The sequence below is a fragment of the Panthera leo genome, chromosome D1, assembly GCF_018350215.1.
Source record: "Panthera leo isolate Ple1 chromosome D1, P.leo_Ple1_pat1.1, whole genome shotgun sequence".
Lineage (NCBI taxonomy): Eukaryota > Metazoa > Chordata > Mammalia > Carnivora > Felidae > Panthera > Panthera leo.
Genome location: NC_056688.1, coordinates 98,796,701 through 98,821,972, shown reverse-complemented (window position 1 = coordinate 98,821,972; position 25,272 = coordinate 98,796,701). Strand labels below are relative to the sequence as shown.

The 25,272-nt window shown below is 38.6% G+C and overlaps 1 protein-coding gene across 1 annotated transcript in view; it reads left to right on the top strand.

The window, feature by feature from the left end:
- The first annotated feature begins 811 nt into the window (after window positions 1-811).
- The window catches only part of CKAP5 (cytoskeleton associated protein 5), a 112,952-nt gene continuing 88,491 nt past the window's right edge, over window positions 812-25,272 (top strand). The window contains exon 1 of the mRNA XM_042904457.1: window positions 812-901. The gene's annotated coding sequence lies outside the window, so the exon portion shown is untranslated. The remainder of the gene's footprint in view (window positions 902-25,272) is intronic.

The window sequence follows — 25,272 nt, the reverse complement described above, 5'->3', positions numbered from 1 at the left end:
AGCAAGACTTATTTTTAAGATTTTATTTTTAAGTAAGCTCTACACGCAACTTGAGGCTGGGACAAACAACTCTGAGATCAAGAGTTGTACTGTGCCCCGAGTGGTGTAGCCACCCCCCCCCCCCCTTTTTTTTTTTTAGGATTTTATTTTTAGAGCTAAACAAGACTTTTAGAAATCATATTAACCAAGCCTGTCGTTTCTATAAATAATAGAAGTATAAAGCTTTTGCAGAATGCTTACTGTTCAAAGGCCTTTCCTAGACATTCAATTAGCTATATTAAATCCTCACATTAAGCTTGTAAGGGAAACATTGTTACCTCGTTTTGAGGAAACTAAGCTACAAATAATTTACTGGGAAAAGTGGTTTACTTAGAACAGGTCCAAGACCAGAATCCAGTATCCTGGCTCCCTTCGCTGCTCCTTCCACTATATCCCAGAGCCTCTCTTTTCCCTCACGCACTTAGCTGAACAATCAATATTTGCTGAATGAGAGAGGACTTTTTAAAAAATTGCAGGTGTTGACAGTCGCTTGAATAGCCAAAATTAAATAAAGCAAACACGCTGATGGCCGGGGATGCACAGTTCTCCACACATCTATCGCCTTTCTTTCGAGTGTGGGTGTGTGGGGTGGGGGTGGGGGGGGTCGCCGGTAGCTTTTGCTCTGGCGACCTTCTTTCTCCCCGCCCGACCAGGCAACGCCGGTTCCGAAAGAAACACGGCCGCGCGCGGCCCCTTTAAAGCTGCGGGCGGCGCGTGCACACAGTCCTTTCAAATGGACCAATAAACGCGCGATGGGCGGTCCGCCGAGGACCAATAAACAACGAGGACACTGCGGGGTGTGCGGCGGCCCAAGCGGTTTCAAACGGCTTAGAGCAGGCCCCTCGGTTCTGACCCGGCGGAGGTGAGTGGCCGGTGGGCCCGACCCACCCGCGTAGGCCCTCGGGTCCGGGCGTCGCGCGCGCCGAGGGATCTTGAACCCCGAGCGGGGGACCTCCGTGGACGCGCCCCTCCCTCGCCGCACGAACCCGGCGGTCTGAGACGGCGAAGCGGGGCGGAGGCCGGGGGACCTGCGGCTGGCAAGGCGGGGGGCGTGGGCGCTCGCGTGGGGCCGAGGCCGGGATCCGGGTGACCCGAGCGCGCCGTGGCGGAGTGCGGGCGGCAGCGTCCGGGAAATGGGGGCGGCTCAGGGCCGCGCCTGGCGGCCGAGGGTGTTCCGGGACTGGGGCGGGGGCCCTGCGAGCCGGCCCTGCTACAGTGCCCCTCGCGTAATTGTCAAATGAATGAATGAGTGAATAAGAGTCTGGGAGGGTTGTCGTGGTTGTGACGGGCTCCGTCGTCTGGAGCGTGACAAGGACTGCGGTACCGGGGCCTGCCCGCGCACCTGTGTCCCTGCTGGCTTGCTGCGGTTTTAACAATTCCGATCATACCGCTCCGCCCTCACGCCTGGCTTTCTCTCTCAAAAGGTGTCAGTAGAGTTCAGGTATCTTTCTAGCTCTGAAGGTTTGGCGGACCTATACAATAGCCAACCAGTGTAGGTTAGCTTAAGCAGGCCCTGCTACTTTACGGTGGGGGCTCGGGAAACTAGATTCTTACTTTTTAGCCCTTACCACTCTTAAGCTGCTGAGAGAGCTACCCTGCAGTGGTGGTAACTGTCAGGCAGGATTTAAATGCATCCTGTTTTGTTTCTCGGATAGAAAACGATGAAAGCGATGTTGCCAGAGTGGCTACTGTGTGTTAGAAAATATATTCGTGTTGATGGATCCTAACAATGAGTTTTTCATTCAGCATCAATAGAGGGTAAAGTGGTTTTTGCAGAACTTGCCCCAAATTTATGCTTGGCTCTAATTCTCACGGGGAACTAAGGCATCAAATCTTGGCCCAGAAATGCTGCCTGTCTTATTTTATGCATAATTATAGTAATTGAAAACTCATTTTTAGAGAGGTGAACTCCTTCTTTCTCCATTTTCATCACCCTGAAAAGTCCTTCTTTGACCTAAAGAGCCAATATATTAAGCTAACAATCCTTTGCAACTTTTAAGAAGTCTAAAAGATTTGAACTTTTCTTTGGTGATTGAAGAAACCATAATGTTTTTATAAAATTTAATGATACAGAGAAAGGTGAAATCATTTTGTTTTGCCAGCATAAATGAAACTTGGTCAACTCGTGAGAAAATTTTTTTACACAAGTTTTTAAAGTCTGTTCTATGGAATAATGGCAAGCAAAGTATTCCATAACAATTGATATACCTTATACTTTATTATTACTTTTAACATTTTGATCAAGTTTGAATTATGAACAGTAGTATAGCCTTCGATTGACAGCTTAATGTTAGCAGCAGAGCTTTTTAATTGCAATAAATTTGGGTCCGTTAATATTATGAAGCTGTTCTAGACTTTGGGGAGGCAATTAGAAATAATAAAACATCTTTAACAAGGCCTTAGGATATTGTTAATCTTGATGTGGAATGAAAACTTTCCTTTATTTTGAAGTAAAGCCAGGCTCTCGTATGCTCCTTTGACTTAATGGAGTCTCATTGATTGATTCAACACATATTGAGATAGATGCCTACTGTGTGTTAAACACTGTTCTGGATTCTGGGGATACACTAGTGAACCAGAAAAAGACAAAGCTCCTGACCTAAGGGAGTTTGACAGTTTTATCTCTGAAACAATTTGCTGTAGCAAATTGTATTTTCTGTAATCCCTCTGGCCCAACTCTGAACATTGAGCAAAATAAATACTCAAATACTTTTATTAGCAGTAGCTAACGTTTATTGAATAGTCACTGGGTGCCACATTTTGTCTTTTTTAACCCTCACAGCTTTTTATAGATGAGGAAACTGAGTCTTAGAAAAGCTATGCAACTTGTTCAAGATCATACAGCTGATAGAATCTGAGTTTGAACCCAAGTCATTCTGTCCCCAGAGCCTTTGCTTTTAAGCAACCTATGGTTGTGCTTTAGGAAGTAATGAGATCTGTTAGGGAGAATTCAGGAGCAATTTCTGGGTAGAATACCCACCTCCTTTTTTTAACTAGTTCTAGCAGAGCCATGATTAAATATGAGCGATAAGCATGGTAGTTTTTAGAGGGGAGATGGGGAAGTCCAAAAGACAGTATTTACTGGACAGCTGTGACTTTGGGGGAGACTCTGGGAGAGCATAAAATTGAGATCTTGAGCTAATTATCATTGATAGTTTCCTGGTGGTTAGTGTTGGAATGGTTCGAGATGCCTAAATGAGTTTTGTATTTTTACCTCTGGAGTTCAGAATCTGTTCGCTCATTCCTATCAGGGCAGTTGCCCTGTTTACTTGAGATGTCTCAGACACATTAAGCTTATTCTTTTTGGCTTTTGCATTTGCTGTCCTCTTTGTATACTGGCTGCACTGAGGTCTCAACTCAAATGTCATCTCCTTAAAGAGGCATTTTCTAAGCTCCAATTAGAGTAGCTGTCTTGGTCATTTTTGCCTCACTTTCATTTTTTATTCACCTCATAGCATTTATTGCTGGCTGATGGGTCATTTATTGTTTGTTTGTGTGTTGTCTGACTTCCTCACAGAAATGAAAGCAGAGCGTAGATTTTTTTTTTTCTTCTATTTTTGAGGTTACCACAATGCCTCGAACAATACTTGGAACAAAAAAGGTAGTCAAAAAATACTTGTTGAACAAAATTGGCCAAAACTGTCATAGTCTTCTCTATGTGATAAAGTGATAAAGACGGTATATAACTAAAGCTGGCTGTGTTACTGTGTCTTTGGATGTGAGCAGTATTTCAGCAGACTAATTTGGAAAGTCTTCAACTAAGAAAACTGGAAAAATGATAGTTTTATGTTTGTGCCAACTGGGGGGAAAGGAAGGTTTGACTTCTCCACTCCTGCCTTTGTTGTTCTTATTACTATTATTATTTAAGTTTTATTTATTTATTTTTTAAGTAGGCTCCACATCCAACGTGAGGATTAAACTCATGGCCCTGAGATCAAGAGTCACATGCTCTACTGACTGACGGCCCCCCCGCCTTGTTATTTATTTATTTTTAATTTAAATTTTTTTTCTGTGAAAGTTTTTAGGGGTATTGGTCAAGTATATTTTAGGATGTCCCTCTACTGGAATTTATCTGATGTTTTTGTTATGATTAGATTGGGGTTATAGGTGTGATCACAGAGAGGAAGTGCCATTTTCATCATATTAAGGGTTCATACTATCAACGTGATTTATAACTGGTGGTATTGACCTTGATCGCCTGGCTGAGGTAATATTTGTCAGGTTACTTTTCTCCCCATTCCGTACTGTCCTCTTTGGAAGAAAGTAACTGTGCTGCCTACATTTAAGGAATAAAGAGTTATGCTCCCTGTTCTTTGGGGTAGAGTACCTACATAATTTATTTGGAAGTCTTCTGCATGGGAAATTTGCCTCTCTTTCCTCATTTATTAATTTAGGCAAGTATTTACTTCTGTCATTGTGGAATGAAGGATCTCTATCTTATACTTTGAGTTATATTCCAATACTACTTTATTGCTCACATTATTCCAGCTTTGTCCATTGGGAGCTTATTCAGTTGGCTCCTGTACTGTGCCCCTTTAACATACCGACATCAGTGTGTGTATATATATTTTTATGTAATTATTTTTTAACACTCACTCACTTTCTGGCACTACAAGATGCTCTAGGCTCATCTTGCATATTTCTTGTCACAGTGCTAAAATCAGCTATTTCTCCATGGAGTTCTAGTTCTTTTATTGAAGAATGGTCTGGGAAACCAAGATGTGGACACTAAGTATTATCATTGCTGCCAGGGTTTTGTTTCTTGTAGGCCCTCTCAGCTAACAGAGCAAAGAGTTAGTTTTATGCTAACTCTTGTATATAAACATGTCAGTAAAATATTTCTGTGTGTAATCATCTGTAACTATATTAAGTTAAACACGAGTTCTTACTGATATCTCCAGTTCGAATCCATTATCACATAGACCATTCTAGCCTTCTCTGTTTGCTGTTCTGTGAATTTCCACATCAACAGTAGAAACCTTGCTTCCACCATCCATTTACTTAATTGGTCAATTCCAATAAACATGTATAGCAGTATCAGAATTGTTCACCCACACTCTCACGGGAAACAACTTTATCAACTACAGTACATATGTATAGTTCCTTTTGCATTCAGTCTTAAAGATTCCATTAATTTCCGAGGTTGCCTAGGTCAGCACCTTCTCCCTATCCCCTTCAGTGAGGTTGTTTTAACACGTTTGTAATACAGTCAGATTCTCTTGTCACAGACTGCATTCTTCTCTGATTCCCCGATGTCTTAAATGACTTTTTGTTTTTAAGTTTTACTTGCTTATTTTGAGAGAGACGGGTTGTGGGGAGAGAATCCCAAGCAGGCTCTGCGCTGTCAGTGCAGAGCCTGATGTGGGGTTCAGATTTCACCAGCCAAACCATGAGATCATGACCTGGCCTGAGTCAAGAGTTGGATGTTTAACTGACTAAGCCACGCAGGCGCCCCTAAATGACTTTTTAAAATTAGCATACATTAAAGTTCACTCTTAATGTTGTAAAGTTCTTTAGGTTTTGACAAATGCATAATGTTACTTATCCATCATTGTAAGAATAGTTTCACTGCCCTAAAAAAATCCCCTGTACTTTACCAGTTCGTTTTTCCTCATTCTCCCATCCCTGGGCAACTGCTGATCTTTTTACTGTCTCCATAGTTTTGCTTTCTTCCAGAATGTTATACAATTGGGATCATACAATATGTACCCTTTTCAGACTGGCTTCTTTCACTTAGCAGTATCGATTTAAGGTTCTTCCATGTCTTTCTGTGGCTTGATAGCTCACAACCATTGTGTGGTTGTGTCACAGTTTGTTTATCCATTCACCTGTTGAAGGATATCTTGGTCATTTCTAGTTTTTGACAATTATGGACAAAGCTGCTGTAAACATTTGTGTGCAGATTTTGTGTAGATACACATTTTCAATTCAACTGAGTAAATACGTAGAGGTGCGATTGTAGGATCATAGGGTAATCAGTATTTACCTTGTTAAGAACTACCAAACTGTCTTCCAAAGTGGATGTATCACTTTTGCATTTTCACCAGCAATGAATGAGAATTTTTGTTCTACATCTTTGTCAGCATTTAGTTTTATCAGATATGGGTTTGTTTGTTTGTTTTTTGCCATTCTAATAGGTGTGTAGTGCTCTCACTTTTAGAAAATTTTGTTTTTTCATGACATTGACTTTTTTAATAATTTTTTTTAATGTTTATTTATTTTTGAGACAGAGTGCAATCAGGAGAGGGGCAGAGAGAGAGGGATACAGATACAGAATCTGAAGCAGGCTCCAAGGCTCTGAGCTGTCAGCACAGAGCCTGAGGTGGGGCTCCAACCCATCAGCTGTGAGATTATGACCTGAGCCAAAGTCAGACGCTTAACTGACTGAGCCACCCAGATGCCCCATGATACTGACTTTTTTGAAGAGAAAATTAAAGAGTCTTTTAGAGGAATTAATTTAAATAAACTTTTTGTTTTGTAATAATTTTAGATACTCAGAAAAGTTACAAAGATGATACATAGAATTCCTATATACCTCTCACTCAGTTCCCTATTGTTAATGTCTCACATGGCACATTTGTTAAAACTAAGAAACCAACAACTGATACATTACTTTTTGCTAAACTCCAGATTTTGTTTGAATTTCTACAGTTTTTCCATTTGTATCTCCTTTCTGCTTCTGGTACAGTCCAGGGTAGCCCCTTGCATGTAGTTTTTGTCTCTCAGTCTTTTCTTGTCTTCATGACTTTGACAGTTTTGGGGAATACTGGCCAGTTATTTTGTGTAATGTCCCTCCTTTTGAGCTTGTCTGATATTGTTCTCATTATTAGACAAGAGTTGTATGTTTTTGGAAAGAATGCCACAGAATACCATCATTTCATATCGGGATATGTGACATCCATATGATAATCACTAATGATGACTGATTATTTGGTTAAGGTAAGTGTTTGCCATGTTAATATGTGAGGTTACTGTTTTTCCCTTTCTTTTTTTTTGAATATATTTTCCCTTATTTTTTAAGTTTATTTTTTTTCCCTAAGTTTATTTACTTATTTTGAGAGAAAGAACCAGTGGAGGAGGGGCAGAGAGAGAGAGAGAGAGACCGAGGATCCAAAGCAGGCTCCATGCTGACAGCAGACAGCCTGATGTGGGGCTCGAACTCATGAACTGTGAGATCATGACCTGAGCCAAAGTCAGACACTCAAACACAACTGAGCTACCCAGATGCCCCAACTATTTTTCCTTTTCTATACTGAATTCTTTGGAAGTAGATCACTAAGTCTAGCCCACCCTCAAAGTGGGTGGAGGACTTAAGTTACACTTCCTGGAGGGAAGAATATCTACATTTATTATTTGGAATATTGAAAGGAAGATTTGTCTCTTCTCCCCCATTTATTTCTTTATTCACCCATTTGTCAGTATCAGTGTATCTGTTTTGTACTTTAGTTATAATCTAATTCTGTATTTTTTAGTTTTTTGCTCAGTTTTCCAGCTTTGGCCATTAGGAAGTCTTTCAGGTTGGCTCCTGTGTCCCTTTGATATGCCTCCATCCTTTTTTTCATTTTGAGCATTTCCTTACTTTCTAGTACTACAAAATGCCCCAGATTCATCTTATATTTTCCTTGCTCCAGACCCAGAATCAGCCATTTCTCCAAGGAGCCTTGGTTCCTGTCATTGGACAGTGATTTATAGAAACCAACATCTGGGTGCTCCATGTGCTCATTGCTGGGGTGTCATTATTCCTAGACCCTTTCAATGGACAGAGCTAGGTAATATATGTATGTTTGCTAACTTATGTATATGTACACACATATAATTGTTTCTGTATCTTTCTATCTGTATTTATATTAGGCTAAGCATGAATACCTACAGTTCTCACCAACTTTTAGAGGAAACCTATGTCCCAAACAAATGTCCTCTTTATAATTGGCTTTTTACTGAGATCTAGCTTTTCCCCCCTGATTAACACTTTTTAAGTGCTACAGAAATCATTATTTTTCATGACCTGGTAATAGCAGTTGTTTGACCTGGGATATGATCTTTGTTTGGAAATGCATTCAAAGCATAAATTCTGACTTAGTTAGAATGGTCATATGTTTTTGGCATCGATATGGTGTCAGATAAACCATGGTGACCTCCTGTCTCTTGACCTTGTCTCTTCAAGCATGATTTTCGTTATTTTATTAAGAAATAAGAGCCCTACTTCTTTGATCTTTTAGTTATATTTCTTACGGATTTGTTATTAAATAAAAGTGATTTTTAGATCCTTTCTATAAAGATGAGGAAAAAAAATGGGGCACCTGGGTGGATCAGACTTTGGCTCGAGTCATGATCCTGTGGTTCATGGGTCAAGCCCTGTGTCACGCTCTGTGCTGACAGTTCAGAGCCTGGAGCCTACTTCAGATCTGTGTCTCCCTCTCTCTCTGTCCCTCCCCTGCTCATGCTTTGTCTCTCTCTCTCTCAAAAATAAATAAACATTAAAAAAAATCTATAAAAATATGAGAAAAAATGAATAGTTTCAAGTATTGAAATTTATTTGTTTAATGTGGATGACTTCTTTTTTTCATTTTTCAGTCATAAGACTTAAAGTAGCATTTTATTTATCTGAAAGTCAACTACCAGGAAATAAACCACAAAAGTCTTTTCAGCAGCCTAAGTAGGTATCTCAAATTTTATTGACTTCCCTCAGGTAGATCCTGCTCCCTCTTATGCAGTTTCAGCCTACTTGGTTCTTTAAATCAAGAGCTAAAATTAAAAAGGTAGCACTGCTACAAGCTAACTAGAAGTGTTAGCTTGATTAAAAGAGTTGAGGAAGGAAAGCTACAAAATGTAAAAATTCAAAAAAGACATTGGAACCATTTAGATTTGGTGTAAGAGTCCTTCATATCTCTGTGGCAGTAGTGGATTCTCCTGAAAAGTTTAAATGATTGTTAGTATACTTTAAAAAGACTGGGAAGCTTAGGTGTTTTCTCCGATTTATATGAAAAAAAGTTACACAAAGTAGTTGTTTCAGGGATAGACCTTTCCTTTCTGGCCACCTTGGCTGTCTAGAACACTCACTCCCTAATCAATTTTGTTGTTTTACGTTTTATTTTTCGTATTTATTCCACAGTGTTTTTTAAAAATGCATTCTTTTTTTTTTTTTTTTTTTTTTTTTGAGTTTATTTTTGCAGAGAGAGAGCGAGCATGAGGAGGGGAGGGGCAGAGAGAGAGGCAGATGCAGAATCTGAAGCAGGCTCCATCCAGGCTCTGAGCTGTCAGCACAGAGCCCGATGCGGGGCTTGAACTCATGGACAACGAGATCATGACCGAGCCGAAGTCGGATGCTCAACCGACTGAGCCACCCAGGCACCCCTCCACAGTGTTTTTTAAAAATCATTTTGTGTCCTTATCTACTTGCAGTATGAAGTCTCTCATTTATAGATTTTAAGAATTTTTTTTCGGGGTGGCTGGGTGGCTCAGTCGGTTAAGCATCTGACTTGGGCTCAGGTCATGATTTCATGGTTCATGGGTTTGAACCCCGCGGTGGGCTCTGTGCTGACAGCTCAGGGCCTGGAGCCTTCTTTGGATTCTTTGTCTTCCCCTCTTCCCTGCTGCCCTCCTCCACCCAACTCACACTCTGTTTCTCTCTCTCTCTCAAAAATAAACATTTTTTAAAAAGTTAAGAAAATTTTTTCAGTACTGTAATAGCACCCTTCTTTTTATTTTATTTTATTTTATTTTATTTTATTTTTTTTGAGAGAGAGACAGAGAGTGAGCAGGGGAGGGGCAGAGAGAGGAAGAGAAGGAATCCCAAACAGTCTCTGATAGCCAAGAGCCTGACACGGGGCTCCAACGGTGAGATCTTGACTTGAGCCGAAATCAAGAGTCTGATGCTTAACTGACTGAGCCACACAGGCGGCCCCCACACTTTTTTTTTTTTTTCTTAAGGTCTCATGAAAACCTCTTAGTCTAGAACTAGCATGAGTGCTTCATTTAGTAGTAAAGACTAAATCTCCTATCAGAAATCTCTGTGCAGTAAATAAAATCATTTTTTACATTTTAGAGGACTGCCTGCTTATTTTGAGCAATGTTTAATATGGGAAATCTGTCCAAGCAAAATATGGACAGTCCCTTTGAGTATTATAAAATGGCATTTACTTTTTAATTAATGGTAAATCTGTTTTCTATAGGATAAAAAGGAATAGATTACTTGCATACTGAAAGAAGCAGTTTGTTTTAAAACAGAGACTTAATGTTTCTTGGTCCTAAGAGTTCTTTGCTAACTTAGGTCCTTCTTGGACCAGAAGACTGAAATATGGGGTTAAGTCTGAACAGAAACTAAAATCTCTGAATGACTGGGATACACTTACAACAACACAATAATGGTAGCTACCATTCCTTTCTCTCTTTCTTTCTCTCTTTCTCTCTTTCTTTCTTTCTTTCTTTCTTTCTTAATGTTTATTTATTTTTGAGAGACAGAGACAGAGCACTAGCTGGAGAGGGCAGAGAGAAAGGGAGACACAGAATCCAAAGCAGGCTCCAGGCTCTGAGCTGTCAGCACAGAGCCCAATGTGGGGCTCGGACCCATGGACCGTGAGATAATGACCTGAGCTGAAGTCAGACACTCAACTGGCTGAGCCACCTAAGTGCCCCTAATGTTTGTTTATTTTTGAGAGAGAAAGAGAGAGAGGGACAGAGTGTGCACAGGAGAGGGGCAGAGAGGGAGACGCAGAATCTGAAGCAGGCTCCAGGCTCTGAACTGTCAGCATAAAGCCCTACATGGGACTTGAACCCACGAACCATGAGATCATGACCTGAGCCGAAGTCGAACGCTCAACTGACTGAGCCACCCAGGCGCCCCTGGTAGCTACCATTTCTTGAGTGTTTAGTATTTGCTAGGCATTTTGTTAATAGTCTTCCTTGCATAAGTCACTGGGTTTGTATAATATGGCCCTTTTTAGCCCATTTGGTCATTTGAGTTACATTTCTGTTCTTTTGTTCATCTCTTTTGGGTTTTCACACGCATGCCTGTAACATTCTCTATTATCCCTGTGTATTATGGCTTTGCCTGGCTAACTCCTATTAATTTCCTTTAGTTCTCAGCCTTAATGACAGGCATACCTCAGAGATACTGCAGGTTCAGTTCCAGACCACTGCAATAAAGTGAATATCACAATAAAGTAAGTCATGAAGTTTTTGGTTTCCCAGCACATATAAAAGTTATGTTTATACCGCACTATAGTCTGTTAAGTGTGCAATGTTAATATCTGAAAAAACAATGTGCATACCTTAATTCAAATATGTTGCTAAACAATGCTAACCAGCACCTGAGCTTTTGGCAGTCTGTAATCTTTTCACTGGTAGAGGGTCTTACCTCAATGTTGATAGCTGATGACTGATCAGGGTGCTGGCTGCTGAAGGCTGGAGTGGCTTTGGCAGTTTCTTAAAATAAGACAACAATGAAGTTTTCTGCATTGATTGACTTTTCCTTCATAAACAATTTCTCTGTAGCATGTGATGCTTATTGATAACATTTACCCGCAGTAGAACTTCTTTCAAAATTGGGAGTCATCCTCTCAAACCCTGCTGCTGCTTTATCAATTAAGTTTATGTGATATTTCAAATTCTTTGTTGTCATTTCAACACTTTCACAACATCTTCAACAGGGGTAGATTCTATCTCAAGAAACCACTTTCTTTGCTCACTCATAAGCAATTCCTCATCCATTAAAGTTTTATCATGAGATTGCAGCAATTCAGTCACACCTTCAGGCTCCACTTCTGATTCTATTTCTCTTGTTCTTTCTACCACATCTGCAGTTACTTCCTCCCCTGAAGTCTTAAACCCCTCAGAGTCCTCCATGAGAGTTGGAATCAACTTCTTCCAAACTCTTGTTAATGTTGGTATTTTGACCTCTTCCAATGAATAATGAATGTTCTTTTTTTTTTTTTTTCCCCTAAGTTTATTTATTTTGAGAGAGAAAGGGAGACAGAGAATCCCAAGCAGGCTCTGAACTGTCAGTGCAGAACCCAATACAGGGTTTGATCTCACAGACTGTGAGATCGTGACTTGAGCGGAGATCAAGAGTCAGACGGTTAACCAACTGAGCCACCCAAACACCCCGAATCACGAATGTTCTTAATGGCATCTAGAATGGTGAATCCTTACCAGAAGGTTTTCATTTTCAATTTACTTTGCCTAGGTCCATCAGAGGAATCTTATGGCAGCTACAGCCTTATGAAATGTATTTGATAAATAACAAGATTTCAAAGTCCAAGATACTGCTTGATCCATGGACTGCAGAATGGATATTGTGTTAGCAGGCATGAAAACATTAATCTTGTATCTCTCCATCAGAACTCTTGACTGACTAGGTGCATTGCCAATGAGCAGTAGTGTTTTGAAAGGAATCTTTTTTTCTGAGTAGTAGGTCTCAACAGTGGGCTTAAAATGTTTGGTAAACCATGTTGTAAACAGATGTTGTCATCTAGGCTTTGTTTTTCAATTTGTAAAGCACAGGCAGAATAGATTTAGTATAGTTCTTGAGGGGCCTAGCATTTTCAGAATGGTAAATGAACATTGGCTTTAACTTAAAGTCACCAGCTACATTGACCCCTAACAGGAGTCAGCCTGTCATTTGAAGTTTTGGAGCCAGGCATTGACTTCTCCTCTCTAGCTATGTAAGTCCTAGATGACGTCTTCTTTCAATAGAAGGCTGTTTCATCCACACTGAAAATCTGTTGTTTAGTGTAGCTACCTTCATTAGTAGCTAGAACTTGTGGATAACTCTCTGCAGTTTCTCTGTCAGCACTTGCTGCTTTACTTTGTCCTTTGGTGTTATGGAGATGACTCTCCTTAAACCTCATGAACCAACCTCTGCTAGCTTTAGATTTCTACAGCTTTACCTCTCTCAGCCTTCATAGAATTGAAGAGAGTCAGGACTTGCTCTTGATTAGGCTTTGGCTTAAGAGAATGTTGTAGCTGGTTTGATCTTCTATCCAGACAACTAAAACTTTCTCCGTATCAGCAGTAAGGCTGTTCTGCTTTCTCATCATATGTGTATTCACTAGAGTAGCACTTCTAATGTTTTTTCAAGAATTTTCTCTTTGCATTCACAATTTGGCTAACTGGCGTAAGAGGTCTAGCTTTTGGCTTATCTTGGCTTTGGATGTGCCTTCCACACTAAGCTTAATCATTTCTAGCTTTTGATTTAAAGTGAGAAACATGCGGGGCCCCTGACTGGTTCAGTCGGTAGAACATGTGACACAGGGTTCAAGTCACATGTTGGGTGTAGAGTTTACTTAAAAAAAAAAATGGATGGATGGATGGATGGATAAATGTATTAAAGTGAGAAACATGCAAGTCTTCCTTTCACTTAAATACTTAGAAGTCATTGTAGGGTTATTAATTGGCCTAATTCCAGTATTGTTGTGTCTCAGAGAATAGGGAGGCCTGAGGAGAGAGTGAGAATAGGGAGGTTCTAAGAGAGGCCAGTTGGTGGAGCAGTCAGAACACAACAACATTGGGGTGCTTGGGTGGCTCAGTAGGTTAAGCATCCAACTCTTTTTTTTTTTTAATTTTTTTTAATGTTTGTTTATTTTTGAGAGAGAGAGAGCGCAACTGGGAGAGGGGCAGAGAGAGAGGGAAACACAGAATCTGAATCAGGCTTCAGGCTCCCAGCTGTCAGCACAGACCCCAACGTGGGGCTCGAACCCACAGACTGTGAGATCATGACCTGAGTCGAAGTCAGAATGACCTGAGTCAAAGTCAGACGCTCAACCAACTGAGCCACCTAGGCGTCCCAAGCACCCAACTCTTGATTTTGGCTCAGGTCATGATTTCACAGTTGTGAGACCGAGTTCTGCGTTGGGCTCTGCACTGGAAATGGAGCCTGCTCTAGATACTCTCTCTGCCTTTCCCCTGCTCGCTCTTTCTCTCTCTCTCTCTCTCTCTCTCTCTCAAAAAATAAAGAAGAAAGAAAGAAAGAAAGAAAGAAAGAAAGAAAGAAAGAAAGAAAAAGAAAGAAAGAACAACATTTATCAATTAAGATTGCTGTCTTGTATGGGTGTGGTTCGTGGTGCCCCAAAACAATTACAATAGTAACATCAAAAATCACTGATCCAGGGGCGCCTGGGTGGCTCAGTCGGCTAAGCGTCCGACTTCAGCTCAGGTCACAATCTCGCAGTTTGTGGGTTCGAGCCCCGCGTCAGGCTCTGTGCTGACAGCTCAGAGCCTGGAGCCTGTTTCAAATTCTGTGTCTCCCTCTCTCTCTGACCCTCCCCCATTCATGCTCTATCTCTCTGTCTCAAAAATAAATAAACGTTAAAAAATAAATAAATAAAAATCACTGATCAAAAAAAAAAAAAACAAAACAAAAAACCAGATTACTGATCACAGATCACTGTAACAAATATAATAATAAAAATGGAAAAGTTTGAAGCATTGTGAGAATGACCAAAATGTGACATAGACATGGGGTGATGTAAATGCTATTGGAAAAATGATGCTGATAGATTTGCTTGATGCGGAGTTGCCACAAACCTTCAATTTGTAAAAACCACAGTATCTGGAAAGTGCAGTAAGGTGAGGTATGCCTGTATCACTTTTTCAGGGAGACCCTCCCTGACCCCTCGGTGTAGATTAGGTGCCTCTGTTACACCCTCATAGTAGCTGGCCCCTGGGCTACTGTATTGTACTACCTGTATTCAGCACATTAGCTGAGTGCCTAACAGTAACCTCACCTGATCTGCCAAGCACGTGTACTTGTGGAGCAGGGGAATAATGTGGATATTAAGGGAGGATTCTTAACATGTATAAGGCCAGATTTCATTTAATTTTTACAACATTTAGTTGGATTACCTTAGGCAAATTTGCTTAATCTCTTTGCCTCAGTTTCTTTGTCTGTAAAATGGAGATAATAGTATCAGGTTCAGAGTTCTAGCAATTTAAATGAGTCAGTAATTTAAATGCTTAGAATAGTGCCTGGCCCATGGTGAATGCTCCAGAAGTGTGTATTAAATAAGGAACCACACGAAGGTGGTACTGTTAGGACAGATGATGAAACTGAGACTCAGCTAATGTGTGACAAAGCAAGTTTTAGAATTCAGATCTAACTTCAGAGCCCAACATGACAGGTTTAGAGACTGGAGCTCTGTACAATTAGATTTATTGCAAACAACTGTTCTTCTGCCCTGGCTTTGCCAAAGTGAAAGATTCTAAAATTAAAATTACCCTCTTTTAATGGATTTTATAATAAAAAAAAAAATGGGTAACCAAGAAAACAGTGGCAAAACTCATAAAATTTCAAAATTTATCGCTGAGTGATTTCTCACTTTGAAAAAGTTTACTTCAGAATTCCATTAAATATATTGTTTTCCTGACATTTGAAATACACATTCAACATACAAAATTCTATTTATAAATAACTCAAGGAACACATTTATTATATATTTAAGACTTCTATGGTTTGATGAAATGATGCCATTTTAGGAGTTATGTTAGAGTGCCAAGCACTCTGCTAGATGTAGGGTAATAAACAAAATTTGGTTGCTTCTTTCAAAGGAGATATGATGCCCAAAAAATGTTAAGGGGGAGAAGTGAGGCTTAGCTTATGGGATGAGTAGAGATAGAACCAGCTTCAAGGTTCCATGCGGGAATTTTAAAGTTTTAGAGCTTTTAAAAACATTGAAGCTTGTTTTTGTTTTAAAAAGAAATGGCTAGGTATGAAAGTGAAAAGTAAAAGTTCTTCAGCCAGCCCCTTAGATGTGCTGCTTAGAAGTAGCCATCGTTTTAACAGTTTTCTGTGGATCCTTCCAAAAAATGTGTATGTGATTTCAAACATGTACAATGTTGCATTTGTTTTGTATGGCTGCTGTAACAGATTACCACAAATGTGGTGGTTTAAAACAACAAAAATTTTTTCTCTCACTGTTCTGGAGCCCAGAAGTCCAACACAATTTAGGATGAGTCTTCTGGGGGCTACAACTAAGGCAGGGCCATGTTCCTCCAGAGGCTCTCTGGGAGAATCCCTTCCTTGCTCTTGGGTTGGCTGTTGGTATTCCCTAATTCGTGTCATACCACTTCAGCCTTTTCTAATCTTGCTCTTCTCTGCCTTTATGTGGCCTTCTCCTACGTGTGTGTCAAATTTCCCTACTTCCCTGTTACAAGGATGTATGTGATTGCATTTAGGGCCCATTCACATAATTCAGGATAACCTCCCTATCTCATGATCCTTAATTTCATCACAGCTGCAAAGACACTGTTACCAAATGAAGTGACATTTACAAATTCTAGGGATTAAAATCTAGTATTTTGGAGGGTCGTTATCAGCCTACTACCAATGTGTACAGCCCTCTATATGGTTTTACTAAATGCAAAAATGACTTCATATACAGCCTTCCAATTTTCTTTTAAAAATTTAATATATTTCTTCCACATGAATATTTATTTAGTCTTCATCTTTTTTTTAATAGTTGCAGAGCATTTTGTTGAATGCATGAGTGTCTCACTTTTTAAAATTTATAAAAACATGCAACACACAAAAACTACCATTTTTAATTAAGTACATTTTATTTTATTTTATTTTATTTTATTTTATTTTAGTAGGCTCTATGCCCAGCACAGAGCCCTGAATACAGAGTCCAACAAAGGGCTCGACCTTACGATCCTGAGATCATGAGCTGAGATCAAGAGTCGTCTGATGCTTAACCAACTGAGCCACCCAGGCACTCCATAATTAAGTACACTTTTAAAAATTTTTTTAATTTATTTTGAGAGAGAGACAGAGAGAGCAGGGGAGGAGGAGGAGGAGGAGGAGGAGGAGGAGGAGGAGGAGGAGGAGGAGAGACAGAGAGAATCCCAAGCAGACCACCAGTGCAGAGCCCTTCTCAGGGCTAGAACCCATGAACCACGAGATCATGACCTGAGCCGAAGCTGGAGGCTTAACCAACTGAGCCACCCAGCTGCCCCTAAGTACATTTTAAATTAAGTACATCCACATTGTTGTGAAACATATCTCCAGAATTGTTTTCCCATCTTGTAAATCTGAATCTATACATTCTCTTTCCCTCTTCCCCCAGCCCCTGATAACCGTCCTTCTACTTTATGTTTCTATGAATTTTACTAGTTTAGATACCTCATGTAAGTGGAATTATACAATATTTGTCTTTTTTGTGACTGGCTTATTTCCCTTAGTGTAATGTTCTCAGAGTTCATTCACACTGTAGTGTGTAACAGGGTTTCCTTCCTTTTTAAGTCTTGTATTCCACTGTATGTATGTATTTTACATTTTGTTTATCCATTCCTTCTCCAGTGGACATCTGTGTTGCTTCTACTTCTTGGCTATTGTGAATAGTGCTGCTTTGAACATGGGTGTACAAGTCATGTTGAGACCCAACTTTTAATTCTTTTGGATATATATATATACACATATATATAAACACATATATATACACATTCAGAAATGGGATTGCTGAATCATATAGTAATACGGTATTCAATTTTTAATGTTTTGAGCAACCTCTACCATTTTCCATAGCAATTGAACCATTTTACAGTCCTACCAATGGTGTGCAAAGGTTCCTATTTCTCTACATTCTTGCCAATTATTATTATTATTATTTAATATAGTAATCATCCTAATGGGTGTAAGTTTATCTCATGGTGGTTTTGATTTGTATTTTTCTGATGATTAGTGATGTTGAGCATCTTTTCATATGCTGTTGGCCATTTGTATATCATACTTGGAGAACTGACTATTCAGTTCTTTTGCCCATTTTTTTTAGGTGGGGTATTTGGGTTTTTGTTGTTGTAGGAGTTCTTTCTGTCTTCTGGATATTAACCCCTTATCAGATATATGATTCAGAGATATTTTCTTCCGTTCTGTAAGTTGCTTTTTTACTCTGTTGTGTCCTTTGATACACAAAAGTTTTTAAGTTTGATGTCCCAACTGTCTTTTTTGCTTTTGTTGCTTGTGCTTTTGGTATCACATCTAAGAAATCATTGCCCATTTCAGTGTAATGAAGCTTTTCCTCTATGTTTTTCTTCTAGAAATTTTATAGTTACAGATCTTACATTTAGGTCTTTAATCATTTCAAATTAATTTTTGTATATAGTATGAGATAAGAGTCCCAACTTTGTTCTTTTGCATGTGGATATCCATTTTTTTCACAGTGCTATTTCATAAGGAGTCTGCTTTGTCCCCATTGAGTGGTCTTGGCACCCTTCTCAAAGATCACTTGACCCTACACATGAGGGTTTATTTCTGGGTTTTCTGTTCTATTGGTCTATTTGTCTGTATACTAGTAACACACTGTTTTGATTACTGTAGCTTTGTAATGTTTTGAAATCAGGAAGTATGAGTCCTCCAGTGTTTTTCTTTTTCAAAATTATTTTGGCTATTCGGGGTCCTTTGAGATTCCATATGAATTTTAAGATGAATTTTTCTATTTCTGCAAAAAAATGCTGTTGGGGTTGATAGGAATTGTGTTGAATCTATTAGGAGTATGGACATCTTAGTAACTAAGTTTTTCAATCCATGGATGTGAGATGTCTTTCCATTTATTTGTGTTTTCTTTAATTTCAGTTTCACCTCCTGGGTTAGGTTTATTCCTAACCAAAAGCATTGTATTCTTTTTGATGCTATTTTAAGTGGGGTTGTGTTCTTAATGTCCTTTGCAGATTGTTCATTGTTAGTGTATACAAACACAATGTGTTTTTGTGTGTTGATTTTGTATCCTGCAAGTTTGCTGAATACATTTATTCTCAGATTTTCTTTTGTGGAGTCTCTAGGGTTTTCTACATATAAAAGTATGTCATCTGCAAACAGATAATTTTACTTCTTCCTTTCCAATTTAGATGCCTTTTATTTCTTTTTCTTGCCTAACTCTTTTGGCTAAGACTTCCAGTACTGTCTGGAATGGCTACAATAGGTATCCTGATCTTATAGGAAAAGCTTTCAGTCTTTCACCACCGAGTATGATGTTAGCTATGGCTTTTCATAAATGGCCTTTATTATGTTGAGGTAGTCTCCTTATATTCCTTGTTTGAATGTTTTCATCATTGAGGGTGTTAAATCTTGTCAAATGCTTTTTATTGCATCAATTGAGATGATCATGTGGGTTTTGTCCTGCATTCTTGTAATGAGTTATGGTGTATTATGTTGATTGATTTTGGTATGTTGAACCATTCTTGCATTCCAGGAATAAATTCCACTTGGGCATGGTGTATAATGTTTTTAATGTGCTGTTGGACTCAGTTTGGTAGTATTTTGAGGATTTTTGCATCAGTATTTTATCAACAATATTGGTCTGTAGTTTTCTTGCAGTGTCTTTGTCTGGCTTTCATATCAGGGTAATTCTGGCCTCATAGAATGAGTTTGAAAATGTTCTCTCCTCTTCAAATTTTTGGAAGAGTTTCAGGATTGGTGTTAATTCTTCTTTAAATGTTTTATAGAATTCTCCAGTGAAGCCGTCTCTCCTGGGCTTTTAATGTATCACTTTTAAATCCCCTTTGAGTGATGGTTGATAGTAGAATGTTTAACTGGGTGTGGTGCCCTGAGTAGAAGCCATAGGAAGGAAGGCCTGCTCTGAAAGTGATACTGACTTCTTGGTGCCACAAATTGTGCTAGATGTGACTAGATGACTCAGAAACTGTCCTTGCCAGTATTCTGTATATGGAGAAGGAAATATAGTTCATATTCCTGACTTCTTGAATCAGTGTTTTTATCTTTTACCACATTACTTTCTTTGCCAGGCATAAGAGACTGATGATTAAAATTGTGCTTTTTGAGTGGCTTGTGTGAATCCCTTCTTTTTGGCCTGGGGACAAAATCTATTCTACCAGGGTGAGATTGCCTGGAAAGGGAAAATGATGGTAGAATCCACATGTATGCAAACTGTGGTTTTGGATTATCTGTACAACCGATACCATCCCTTTGTAGTAATTTAACCAAGGGCCAAAGAGAATGAGGCTATGAGATTTTACCACTGAAGTAGAAGCACTTTCCAAACATTTAACATTAGCTGCAGATATCTTAGTACTGAAGAACTTGGAATTGCAAGCATGTTGTTTATCATATACAAATAGTGGTTGTGGAGCAGGGTCTCAAAAGTTTAGAGGTGGGAGAGCTGTTAATACAAACTCCTTGTCTTATGCATGACAACACTGAAGCCTCCAAAGATTCAATGACCTTCCTAAAGTTTCACAGCTTTATGGTAGAAACTAATGGTAGAACAGGGATTTGGGAATATAAATTTTCTTCTTTCCAGCCCAGTACTCCTCTCATATTGGAAAAAAAAAAAAAAAAAAAAAAAAAAAAGTGCCTTCTTACACTTCTACCTGAACACTATGGAATGTAACTTTTTAAATTATAAAATCCTACTAACAAGAGGCAGAGCTTTTTTTTTCTTTCATTTTTAAACTCCTGGAGTATTTAGTATATTTTAAATATAATATATTATTTATGTTATAAATTTGAAAAAGAAACACCCATCATCCTACCACCCAGTTTAAGAAAGAGATCATTACCAATATCCTGTGCAGTCCTCCTGGATTGCATCCTGGGTTTAATTCCCTGCTTTTTTCACTATGCTAAGTTTTCGGCATTATCCTCCTTATACTTTTCTTTTAAATTAAAAAAAAAATGTATACATTCCTAAGCAGTATATTGTTTGGGTTTGTGTAATCATACTGTATGCTCTCTAGTACTAGCTATGGTTTGTGAAATTCATGCAGGTTTTTGCTAATAGTTGTCTTCATTTGTTTTCACTACTGTATAATATCTTTTCTGAATATACCACAGCTTGTTTATCCATTCTCTTGTCAGTGAGTTTTTTAATTGAGATATAATTCACATACCATAAAATTTATCCTTTTAATGTGTACATACAATTCAGTGGCTTTTAAACACATTCACATGGTTGTGCAACCATCACCAGTATCTAATTCCAGCACATTTTCATCACTCCAAAAAGAGACTTCATACCCATTAGCAGCCATTCCCCATTCCCTCTTTCTCATTCTACCCACCCCAGCCCCTGGCAACCGCCATTCTACTTTCTGTCCCTGTGGATTTGCCTGATGTGTGCATTTTATACCAAAGGAATCACACAACATACGGCCATTTGTGCCTTGCTTCTTTCACTTAGCATAATGTGTTCAAGGTTAACTTATGTTAATAGCATATAATACTATTTCATTCCTTTTTATGGCTGCATGATATTCCATTGTATGGATAGGATATTCCACATTTTGTTTATCCTTTCATAAATTGGTGGATTTGGGGGTTGTTTCCACTTTGGGGCTATTATGAATAATGTTGATATTAACAGTTATGAACCAGTTTTTGTGTGGACGTAGTGCTCTCAGTTCTCTTGGGAATGGGTTGTTAATACAAATATTTTCCAAAACGGATGTACCAGTTTCTCCATGCTAACCAACAATTACAAAAAAATTCCACACCTCCTTTTTAAAGCATTTTTTTTGAAATAGTAGACAAGTATTTATGATAAGTTTTAAAATATTTTCTTGAAGCTTCTTTTTGTTTCCTACTCAAGAGAATTATATTTTGATAAACATGTTTAATTTGACTTGTTATGTAATAAGATTGTTGAGGAATTTTACTTAGGCTATGGATAAGCCCATCTGAATGTTGGAAAAACAGTTAAACTGACAGATATATAATATATGCTTTGGTTTGTTCTGCTTACTCGGAGTGCTATTTGTTTAGCCTTGTAGCTTGTCGATCCAGATAAAATGACTAAATTTGACTGCTTTTGGATGGGATTTGAAAGACTAATTTTCATTGATCTACCCCTTTGAAAGTATTAATAAAGTAGCATCTAAGATTCATACCAAATGATCAACGACTGGTTTGTAAATGGAAGAGGACATTACAAACCATTAAAACTAAATTGCAGAAAAAAACTGGCTTTAATTCATAGGTATAAAAATATGGAGCCATACTAGAAATTAGTACTAAGTAATGATACAGTTACACTTGAACTCTTAGACATTGCTGGTGGAGGAAGATTGCAGAGTGGTTCATATAGCCGCTTTGGAAAACATTTTGGCACTTACTTATAAAATTAAACATACATTTACCATACCACTCAACTTTCCCACTTCTAGGTTTTTGCCCAACAGAACTGAAAACTTATGTCTGTATAAAAATCTGTAGTAGTCTTTTTCACAATTGCTAAAAGCTAGACACAACCCACATGTTGGTAACTGGTAAAATTGATGAGCAAAATGTGTTAGATCATACAAGGGAATATTACTCAGCAATAAAAAAGGAACAAATTGCTGATCTGTGCAACAACATGGATGATCTCAATTGTATTATGAAAAAAGCTGTACTCAAAAGACTATACACTGTATGATTTTTCTTTTTTTAATATGGCATTGTGCAGAAGGCAAAACTATAGAACAGCATACTGATCAGTGGTTGCCTAGGGGAGAGGAGTTGACTACAAAGGGGGCACTGGGAAATATTTTGGGCTAAGGGAGATGTTCTTGATTGTGCTGATACTCTGTGACTGCCAAAACTCCTAGAACTATGTACTAAAAAGAGTGAATTTTATTGTATGTAAGTTATACCTTAATAAACCTTACTTGAAAGCTCTCAGCTTGGGGAATCTCTCCTCCCTCTCTAAAACTGAGTTATTATCTCTTTCTGACAGCTGGGAACACAGAGAGTTGGGAGCAGTTGATGGTATGCATTTGCTTTTTAGTTTTAAAAGGAATGTGACAGAAAAGGTAGACAGTATTTGTTGAACATTATATTTTTTATTTCTCAAATACTTGTATATAGCACTTTATTATAGGCACTGTCGTAGGTGCTTTATAAATATGATAAACTTAACTGGTTTAATTCTCCTAATGACTGAATGAGGTAGATATTGTTATTTTTCCCATTTTACATATAGAAAACAGAAGCACAGAAAGGTAGCAGCTTGTCTAAAGCCACACAGCTAATAAATGGTTCCAACCAGGATTTGAACTAGCATTCTATCTCCAGAGTCCATACTCTTAGTCACTAACTTGGCTTCTTTCTTTCATTAAATATGATCTAATGAAAATTTCCAGTTAATGCTTAAAACTTCCTTTTCCTGGGGTGCCTGGCTGGCTCAGTCAGAAAAGTATGCAACTCTTGATCTCAGAGTCATGAGTTCGAGCCCCATGTTGGGTGTAGAGATACTTAAATAAATAACACTTTAAAAACAAACAACCCTTTTCCATTGATGGTTATGCACACATTAGTTTTCTTTTCTATGTTAATGTGTTACAGAGAAAAAAACGGTACAGTGAAAAAAGAGATATACTTTTTTATTTTAGAGAGAGAGAGTATGGGGGCAGGGGAGAGGGGAGCAGAGAGAGAATCTTAAAGCAAGCTCCACGTTCATCATGGAGCCAGAGGTTGGGCTCAATCCCTAAACCCTGGGATGAAAAAAGATATTTTAAAAGTACAAGAAATCCCACCTTCCTTTTGTTTTTTTTAAATTATGCTTGTGGATTGAAGTTTTTTTTAAGTTTATTTATTTTGAGAGAGAGAGAGCACATGCACAAGTTGGGAGGTACAGAGAGAGAGAGAATCCCAAGCAGGCTCCACACAGTCAGCACAAGCCCCACACAGGGCTCAAACTCACACAGTGAGACATGACCTGAGCCGAAGTCGGTCGCTTAGCCAACTGAGCCACCCAGGCGCCCCCCCCTCCCGCACTCGACCTTCCTAATACATGAATTGTTATCATTTTCCTATGTTCTATATATAATTTTTACCAAATCATTTCCTAAACAGTTTCACATTCCCATGTTATGGAGAAGACTACTAACTGGTAGTTGAATTGTAAAGGTTTTACATGTCCAGTTTACTCTCTTCATGGTATAGTAAAGAAAAAAGCAGTAACCAAAATAAGATGGCCTATATTTAGACCATATTTGGTAAAATATCTAAGAATTATTCAGGAATATTTATATAAAATGTGTATTTGAGACAAGAGATATAAATCTGTATAATAATAATAATAATCATCATCATCATCATCTTGAGCTCTCATGTCTGAGATCGAGCTGTACACTCAGTGGATTTCTTTTCTCTCTAAATTTTTAATTCACTAACACGCATAGCACTGGGTGTTAGCCATTTGTGTGTGTGCATGCACACCTGTATTCACTGTGCTATGCTTATTGACGGTTGTCTGGACTCCTGTATCAAAGAAAGCGTTGGTCATAATTTTTGTGATAAATATTTATTGAATATTCATTTTGTATCACACTGGGAGAAAAGGGTGATTAAGATACATTCTAGCCCTTGCCCTTGAGGTGCTCACAATCTAATGGGGAGGCTGATCTGCAAACCATTACCCTCAGAATAGTGTGATATGCTTCCTGGGGATAGAATGAACGGTCTTAATTACCTAATTCAAAAGTATCATTCACAGTTAAATGCACTTTAAAGTGAGATTTTCTTGGCAGTTGAAAATCAGACTATTCTAATCTGAATCCATTTCTCTTACTGGCAGCCTGATCCTAGAATTCTCTAAGACCTTCAGAGACCTTCAGAATAGAAGTAACCTGTCTGTTCCCTAGTAAGCAGAGCAGTCTTGCCTGTCCTTTGGAATCTACATTTTCACTTGAACCCATGTTTGAAATGGAGGATGTTATTAGGGCACTTAAAAAATGGTCTTTTGCCTCACTAAATTGATTCCCATACTTGTCTGGTGGTGGTTTAAGGCTTTAATAAGGTGTGTTTATTCAGCTAATATAGGCTTAATATATTCCTGACAGTACGAGACACAAAATGCAGTCGAACCTTGTAAACTGAGATTGAGGAAAAATTCCTCCTATGAAAAGAAAGTTAAAAGCCACTGATAACCTATGGAGGGCTCAGAGACCATTACTTAACTCCAGAGATATTAATCCAGTTTCTACTACAGTTTTCTCAAGAACTCTTCATATTAAATTGCATGGCTGCACATCACAATTGTATTTGTGTGCAAGATTTCTTCATCTACGTGGACATGTGATGAATTCTTGGTCAGTTTTTGAATTCTTGTGCCAGTTCTTGGCACATTTTGCTCACAAGAAGGAGAATGTTTTCCATTTCTCCTCCTATTGCCTTCCTACCCATCTTCTATCATTGTCTGGGATTTCCCCTGTGGTAGAGAAAGGGTGAGGTGGTGAAGCAGTGCAGGCTGCCCAAATTCCTTTCTGGTTCTTTCAGTTGCCATTTGAAGAACACTAACTGCTCAA